This window comes from Rhagoletis pomonella, unplaced genomic scaffold, assembly GCF_013731165.1.
Source record: "Rhagoletis pomonella isolate Grant_MI unplaced genomic scaffold, Rhpom_1.0 Rhpom_scaffold_00010, whole genome shotgun sequence".
Classification (NCBI taxonomy): Eukaryota; Metazoa; Arthropoda; class Insecta; order Diptera; family Tephritidae; genus Rhagoletis; species Rhagoletis pomonella.
The window spans coordinates 37,162,825-37,172,746 of record NW_023458564.1 but is presented as its reverse complement, the minus strand read 5'-3'; positions in this window follow the sequence as shown (position 1 = coordinate 37,172,746).

The following is a 9,922-nucleotide window of genomic DNA, read 5'->3' as shown; positions in this document are numbered from 1 at the left end:
GTGGTAGGCAAATTCACTGGACACTGTGATAACTGATTGGATTACTTTATAATTGTTTTCTATAGTGGCAGTGAGGAATATGAAGATATGTACTCGAGCACTTCGTGTGCCACTTCCCCGGTTTGGAGAAATTACTATTTATATTATTTAATCATTTTTTCTTCCAGTTCCTCGCTGATCGCGGCTCTGTGGATATCCGCAATCTTCAATGCTTAGTTGAAAAAAAAACATACAATAGTTCCCCAATTTCGAAATGAATGAACGGAATAGAAGCTCGCTCAAGTGACGTTATTCGCCTTATTCTGTTTCTCTGTCGGGAGTGCAGGAGGATGGGAAACAACCTGTGCTTCGTTGTGAAACAGCAAAACTCAAAATAGTCCTTACGAACGAGCTGATTTCGGGACTGTCAATCAATTGTTGGGCGACATGAGGCTAAGTAAAGATGGCAACGAAAAGGTCGTCAATAATGTCCACCAGAAGCAGAACTAGTCGTCAAGGTTGGCTTGGGAAAATCTTAAGCATTCAAAGGCCGCCTTGGGTAACCTCCTTGTCTTCATAAAGAACGGAGACATCGGCTCGACTATCATTAATTCAAAAACCGTAGGTAATGAATTGGGACGTTAAAGAGCTAACTGATGCCCACTACCACCTTTTTATAGCATGGAACCCGAAGAGGAAATGGTTTTTTATTACCTCGTTTAAATTTAGCGCATGGCTTGGAAAATATTCTTTTTTTTTTAGTTCGGTTCTAATCAAACCCACATGATACGCCTAATCAATTGGCTCGTTAAGGCTTCGTATGCTATTCGAAGAAGTCACATAACTTTGTTCGTATCTTTTTTTTTCATTTTTATCTCTTCTAAGTATGTACATCCATACCACCAATTCATTTTTATTTCATTTGACTTCCGAAAATTTATTATGTGTCCCTTTTATGAAGCGTAATATGCATTTTAATTTAACCAAGCGTACGGTCAGTGTGCCCAATCAAATCAAATAGAGTTGGGAAAATACATAACACACACACAGGCGAATGCATACATACGTACATGCCTAGTAGGTTGCATGTAGTTAATGGTTGGAAAACTGCCTTTAGTGTCATTGCGGTTGGTTAAAAGCATATTGAGTACCGAATAAAGGCATCCATACAACACACAACAACAAAATACATACAAATAAGTTTTCATATATCCTACATGACCAATACCATTCGATGAACCCTACGGCCACTCAATGGGTACATGTCATTCTTCATTGTTACTATCCGTGCGATGAGGAAATTGAGTTGTGTCCGAAAGTCAACCGCGTGAAAAAGCCGAAAAAGCTTTTGTATATTATATGCAACAGTAGCTTACAAACAACAAAAAAAAAAAAACATTGAAAAAAACCAACAAAAAATAAATAAGAAAAATGTTGTTTGTGAAAAAATGAATGTACACAGTTAACGTGATAAATCAAATTAATGAGAAAATCACGAGCAATAAATTTGTTTAACTATCGGATTTATCATTTGAATGTTGAGTGGCCAACAACATGAATGAAGAGCATACAGAGCCGCAGCAGCGCAAAACACATGCCAGCCATAGCTTTACTGACATACTATTTGGTTAGCTTTACATCTGCAGATACTTATGTGCTGTGGAAAATATGTTTGTTGATTTGAATGCAGGATTTTTGTTAGCCAATAAATAGCCTTTTTGCAGTTGGCAGTAGCAAACATGGAAAATGCAATGGTATAATGACTGGTGTATATCTTTACAAATATATGAATACACGTCCTGTATGTACGTTTCTTTTCTAACGTTACGTGGTGAATTAAAACGTAAATGACCATGGCGTATGAGTAACATTTTAATAAGGTTGGCTTATGTTGCTTAATAAATCATTTGGTTGTGCTAACTATGACTCTATTACAGCGATATCGGAAAAAATTTTCTTAGAAATGAATGGAACATCATTTAGTTGAGACTCTTTGAAAACTAATCATGTCTGTAATCGCTCTTAATCACGCCATACGTTTAAATTAATGCTTCACTTTCAATTATATTTGATTGAGCAAATTAATTAGCTACATGTTTACGTAGCATATGGAAGAATTAATACAGAATTTTTCTTCACTAATTTTACACATTCTCATTTGCTTACACGTGCATCAGAAGTACATATCTACAAAAGAAAGAAAACCCCAAATTTGTTGCTTTAATATATTCAACTTTTCGTACTATAAATTGGCAGCCGTTCTCTTATCTACATCTATATACTAATAAGTTAATATAAATTTTATCACTGTTCGTTTAGCGATTCTTCCTAACCAATTTCAAAAGATTACATCATTGGAGAGGTATTTTTCTGTAGATAGGGAGTATGTTTATGGTTTCAAAATTGGTTAAAACTTACGGCCAGAAACGTCCTTACAAATTTTCGTATTTATGTATACATATTCATTGTTGCAACTTTATCAATGTAAGTTGTTTTTGTATTTTTTTTTTCTTTGTATTGGAAATGAAACTTTGTAATAAAGATAAGTGTAAAGATTAAGGTTTTGGACCTTCAACGCAAACAATTAAATTCTATAAGTGAAACGGTTAATTACCAAAGGAATTAAATCAGCATTTTTTCGATGTGACAATTTTGATGCTGTTCGGTTCGTTTATAGAAGCTATGTTAAATTGCATTAAATTGGCCATAACGAAAAAAATGCTCACTTACATATTCCTTTTGATTGACACCCATATTTTAATAATTCATTTGACTTTTTAAATAATTTGAATATTTAAACAGGTGGCAACCTTCTTCAAATACCCAAAAAATATTTCTAGTGTTCAAACTAAAGATTTCATAACAAATTTTGAAACAAATATTTGAATTAGGTAATTGCCGTAATTTAAGTGAGTTGGCCTTTTCAAAATCATTTCAACGATATCCATCTTTTAGTAATTCATCCAACTTCTTGAATAATTTGCATGTCACTTTATAAACACGTGGCAACCCTCTATAAACTTTCTAAATGTTCAAACTCAAGTTTCGCTTTCGCTTCATGTTGCAAATAACTTGCGTTAAAGTTAATTAAATTTGAGTTTTTAAACAGGTGGCACCCCTCGTCGAAAGTAGTTTCGCGCTAAGATATTCTTAAATATTCTTCTAACTATCTAACTTCTAACATTTCCATACATATTTTAATTAACCAATGAATTAAGTTGAATTTTATTTTTAAAACATGTGGTCACGCCGCTAAATATAGTTCAGAAAGAAAGATTTCTCAAACCCATTCGATTGATACCTATATTTTAAAAATTCATTTGGTAATTTGAAATAAATTTTTAGGCAGGTGGCAACCCTCTTTCAACACCTCGAAATATTCTTAATGTTTAAACTAAAACCTCTTTCGTTTGACATCCAAATTTTGACATTTCATAAGACTTTTGGATAAGTTAACTAAATTTGACATTTCAAGCAGTTGGCAACCCACTTCAAAATATTTTCAAACTGCTACTTTCTGAGCCCCCTTTCGTTTGGCACCCATATGTTGGAACATTTTGTTTCCTATTTAATTTCATTTTTTAAACAATTGGCAACCCTCCTAAAGTAAAGTTAAAAAAGAAAGATTTTCAAAACCATTTCCATTGATACCCATTTTATAATATGTATTTTATTTTTTTTTTAGATAATTTGAATATAATTTTTTAAAAAAAGGCAACTTTTTTCAAAAAAGTAAAACCTTATTGCATATCAGCAGTCCAAGCCTTTTAATTTGCGGTTATTATGGCATTGCTTATTAAATAATTTGAATACAATTGTTCTACAGGTGGCAACTCTGTTCGAATAAATAAAACCAGTTTGCACATCTAAAGGTGCAGATCTTTTATCCAGAACAAAAACTCCCTTCGCGTATTATATATGTATATAGATAGATACTTCGTATGGAGAAAATGACTGACATCGTCGAGAAAATAAATTGCCGAAAGTCAATGATAAGTCCCACCTACTCCAAAATTGCATTTTTTAAACTAAAATTGAATGAACTATAAAGCTACATATTCCAAATATATTAAAGAAATTTATTTAAAAAGCTTGAATATTTTATGAAAGTTTGTTGATTTTTTTTCTAATTGCACAAAGATCGAAACTCAAACTTATATGGTTTTTGTTAAAGAATAATTTTTTTTTATAAAAAAATAATTAAGTTTAAAAAATAATAAAGTAAATAGTCAAAACATATAAATGTGTGAGTGTCCTATAGTTCGGATATGCACTATACGATGCGCATATACATACGCAACTACGTAAAAATAAACTCATAAAGGCAAGCATAATTTTGTTATGCAAAAAACAATTTCGCACTTTCACTGGACGTAGTAGAATTTCATTTACTATTTTAATTTTTTCTTCCAACATTGCTTTGCTTCACTTTACACATTCTCTTACTCCACTTTTTTGTTTGCAACTCATATTCGTGTAGCTAGTATTGCTATTTCAGCTAGCACAGGCGTTTGTGACAGCAATGAATGCAATGAAAATTAAAATAGCATACCAAACAATCTGGTTACACAGCAAAGGCAGCAGCGGCGGCAGCGACAGTCGTAGCAGCAGGAAATGCAGGACACAAAGCAATAGAGCAAGCCAAGAGTGTAGTAAAACAATAGTTACAACTGTAGTGTACATTAGGCCGTACCAGAAAAAAAGTTCACCGTATACCCCTCAGTCAAAAATATATTTGAACGGTAATTTGAAAAAAAAAAAATTTTTGCAGAACCTACATTTCTTTGGAGGAACCTACATTCATCAATCAACAAATTTTTTTTAAATAGGTCTACACGTATAATCCAAGTGCTTTCTTAACAAAAGTTTATTGTTTTTTGGAGAGCTTTATTTTACTGACCCCTACTTTCGGCAAAAAAAATTATATTTTATATACGGTCTAATGTACATATTTATATGAATATTTATGTACATTAGGGTGCTTCACTTTCCATACAAAAAAAAATTGTTTATGTTTTTCCACTGGAAATATGAAATGTACTATATTTTAACACATCCGCTAAATTAATTCGGTAAAGTATTAAGATCTATGTAAGTTGGGCCTATTTATAAATACCTCATCGAGTTTTTATGAATGAAACTAGTTTTTTATACTTTTTTCTAAAAAAAAAACTAAATTTTAAAATTTGTATCAACGGATTCAAAATAATGAGACTTTTGGAAATATTTTCACGCCCTAATGTACATACTTACTTACTTTTCAGGCAAAAACATGCTTTTGAATATACATATGTCCATATGCACTCGTATCATTTGTAGTATGCATACGGTGACCATAAATATGGATTCAAAATGAAGGACATTTTTTCAAAAATATGCCTACATATATTTACGTAGTATAAAAATATCAAAAGAGTATTTATGATTCTAAATTCTTAATACATTTTAAACTTTAAAAACGAATCACGTTTTCTTCATCGATATTAATCTTTTTTTACATGAATATTTATAAAAGTATAGTAAAACATATTAAAATTACAATAGCTTACACGAAAAGTGAAAATCTTTAAAAGATTATTTTATAGTCAAATTTTGAGTCGTTCAAAACGAAAACAATACAATTTTTTTTGTTTTTTGTACTTTTCGCAGTTATTTGTCAAAAATCGACGTCATGAATCGACGTAAACGACGAGTTACAAAGGTATTTATGTGCCCTTTACAAAGATATATAATTTGTGCAGATTGCACTTCATTGCATTTACATTTATAATCCGATTTTCATTATCTCTGGCTCAAAATTTACTGTAATGATATATCTTCTTTATCGAATTTTTAAACTAATGAAAAAAATAATCAAATAAAACTGCGTATTTGATTGAAAATCTCACTTTTTTCGACTTTGACGACAAAATGCAAATGGTCGCCTGTAGCACTAATAATTTTCATTGAAGTCGCCACAAGTTATATATTTTGGTAAGAGGCACATCAATACCCTTTGAGATGTAAGTCGCTTACGTTGATTGGGAGATTTTTTCATGAGATATTGAAGAAAAGCTGCGAAAAGTACCATGAAACACTTTTTTGAAAAAATCCATCCATTGTCCGATAATTTTAAAATAACGGATAAAATGCGGGACAAATGCAGGACACTTGGAAAAAAGCAGTACATTTTCAGGTTTTTCAGGTTTGGAAAACTACGCAGGACCGACCTTTGAAAAACAGTACGGTCCTGCAAAAAACAGAACGGATGGTCACCGTATGTATGCAGCACCATAAGAAGCGAACATTTGCATTGGCGACAACTCCTTGCATCATTTCGTTCATTTGTTGCGAGCGCCGGGCGGCAAAAGTGCTGACATGTTAATTTGTATGTGGTAATTGCATTTTTAAATATTTAAATTTAATTCACATTTTAAATTGTCAACACATCGTACACAAGTCCTTATGTATTGGTCAGACTGACCTGTATATATATGTATATATACATACATATATGTATATCCATGTCGTTGCAGGCAGAGCAATCCTTCGCAACATGTATTGCGACTTTTGTTACGACAACAAGACATAAATATTGTCAACAAAGCCAACATATTAATCAGTATTTTATTCGTTATTAATACGAAAGGATACATAACAAGCTGTTTAAAGATTCTTGGTGACAGATAGAGGAGAAATATTTGCACAGAATTTATTACTTTGGAGTTATATTATGGTTATATTGAAATTAAAATATATTAAAATGAATATAAAGATATAGATAGCTCTATTTTTTTTTAACATACGGAGCAGACCAGAAGGTTTGTGATTTTTTTGTATACATTTGGGAAATTTAAAAATTTTCATAGAAATTTCAAACTTTTTAAACAGAATTTTCACATATTTTCTTCCTTATAAAATACTAGTGTGTCCTCACTCGCCTCGCTAAATATACGAAGTAGCTGCGTATTATATTAGGTGTAATTTATTTCAATTAAACTCAACATAATTAAACTCAGCCAAAAAATAAGAGATTTAAATATTTTTATCTTTTTTAGCCCTCTTCAAATTTTTTTACACTAAAACCTTCTTAAACTTCTTTCGTCTGATACTCATATCGTGATACATATTTTAATTACCTAATTTCCTGAATTCATGTTGAACTGATACTTTCAATCAGGTGGTAACCCTTTACCATTTAGTTAAGCAATAAAGCCTTTTTAAAATTATTTCGGTTGAGACCCATATTGTAGTAATCCATTTAACTTATTATTTAATTTGGTGGCAACGCTCTTCAAACACCTAAAAAAAATCTAAAATTTCAAACTAAAAATTTCTTAGTACCCTTTTGTTTGGACATTTGCACTCGTGTATAATTTAATTGAATTCAACTTTTCAAACAGCTGACAACGCTGTTCAAATTATTTTCAAACTACAATCTTCTTATGCCTCTGTCGTTTCACACCCACTGAATTTTACTTTTTTAAAGAGGTAGCAACCCTCTTACATGTGATTTAGAAATGAAGCCTTTTCAAAACCACTTCGATTGATACCCATATTGCAAAGATTCAGTTGACATATAAAATAATTTGGAGTCAACTCTTTAAACAGCTGGTAACCCTGTTCAAATTATTTTCCAACTACTTTGAAAAATTCAGTTTATATGGGAGGTGCAACATCCCCGCCCCTTGTTTAATCGAGATAGGGGCTATTCAAGTTTTTATGACAATGAGTTGCCCAACTATACGAAGTGTTGACTGAATTTGCTATCCCCGCAAAAATCATCCGATTCTGTAAAATGGTTGTGCTAATTAGTGTAGAGCAATACCACCAGCTGCGTCAGAATTAAGAAGGACTTCTCCCAGCCGGTTAATACCAAACGAGGTTTCAGACAGCGCCAAGTTGGAATCAAAGCAAATTAGTCTGATGGTAAACGAGGGCAAGATGAAGTATTTCCTGTATTAATTGCTCAAAGCACTGCCGCTAAAAGCCTCAGACCTTACCCGTGCAAAGGCTGGGCAGATACACAAAAAGTATTTTGTCATGTTTTTCAAGGCAGGAACGGCAAACGGGGTTCTCACGTATACGGTATTCCGATCATAGTCAAATATTTGCGCCACGAGAAGTGACCAGTCTACAATTCCACAAAGTATCTGCAGCTCTATCAGCTCAATGAAAGCAAATGCCTAAGTAGAACTTCTGAGATTGGGGGTGGCTTAGCTGGCTAAAGTTGGGAGTGGTGTAACTAGTTGCAGGTCAGGTACTCCCGAGAGACGTGACAACCAGGGTAAATGATAATTTTGTCAAAACTTCGATTGCTGAACTCTTTTTAGCCATTCTTTGTTAATACGTCAAGAGAGTTTTCTTTCGTGAGGGTCTCATATTTATAGGCTAACTAAATACTTCAAGAGCATAAAATTTAACTACTTTCAGAAAGTGTACAAATAGGCTTAAAACAGTGCATTTAAAGTCAGCTCTAAAAAATAAAGCAATAGCTACTTACACTTTTTATTCCACCCGAAGGAAAACTTCAAAATTCAATGCTCTAAATGCAACAATATATTTGTGCTTCTAAGTATGTGCCAAAAAACACTTTTCTTTTTTTTTTTTGTTCTTCCAAATATCCAACACACTGCAAAATCCTGGCAGGCTCAGCGAGCATCCTTAGCATAAGCTGGATTATTATCAGCTACCAAATTTAATACGCCATCCAGGTTGAATTATCACCACCTGCTGTAGTGCAGCTAAAAATATGCAATTAACCATATTGTCTCAGCGTCCAGCACGTCAATGTCACCGCCCGTGACGGTAACTCATTCAGTGTCTAAGCTGCTACCGATGCGGTACGGCAGCCAAAGCCAGTGCGGTGTTAAGTGCGAGTATATGCATGTGTTTGTGTTTTAAGTATATGCATATCAGCAGTCTAGGTAGCCTTCTATGTATGTAGTTCCTTGTAGCTATCATATAGCCACAGCGGCATGACAGCCTGCAACACTGACAGGTTGTGAAGCTCTGGAGCATCGCACGTAGTTAGATATACGAATACAGTCAACTATGAACTCACTAGATATGTAGCAGGGGCGCTATGTAGCGGGCGTGCAAGTTTTTGGCTGTGGCTTCTGCAGCGGTGTGCTACATAACGTTTAGTATCTTGTTTAGATGTCACTGTCCCAGGTAGGTACATACATACATACATAGGTGGTACGTGGCAGCTCTGCAAAATATCACTGTTGTGGATTGTCACTGCCTGCTGTGGCAGACAGTAGCGGCGACCACAGCTACGCATACCAACCAACTCATTTCCTTCGACTTATTTTTGTGCTGCCTCCTCATCAGCGTAGCGTTGCCATAATTTATGTTGTATAAGCTCAATGCTGAGTGCCAGTAAACTAACTGCATAGCCAAAGATAAGAACCAAAAGTGCTGATGCAAAGGTTTGTAGGTCCACCTGTGCGCGCGAGTGTGTGTGTGTGTGGCAAAGAAAAAAGGAGTATGATTAGTATGAGGAGAGAGTGTGAAGATTAGTTGGTAGTAAAATTTCTTATATTTAAATAGTTTTTTATACCAAAATAAGATGAATTTCGCACAAAGAATTGTGCTTAAATTCTTTGCACATTGGAAAGTGGAGTTTTAATTTTCAGTCAAAATTTACTGACAAAAGGGAAAATATAATTTGATACTTAAATTTCTGGTTAAAGTGGCACTTACTGTAAGAGAATTATCTTTTGACGTAGAATACGTCTTACCTTAAGGTATGGGGGCTATGTTCAAATGTTGTAGTTGTAATTTTTAGAGCTTCACAAAAACGCTTATTGCACGAGAACTAATAAAGCGATTTCAAAGAAAAGTGTGGCGTTTCAAAGATAAAATTCCAAACCTGTCGACAGATTCATTTTTGTAAATAACCAATTCGGTTCCTGTCGTAAAAACAACGGTAAACATTGCCTTATTTTGGGGTCAATTT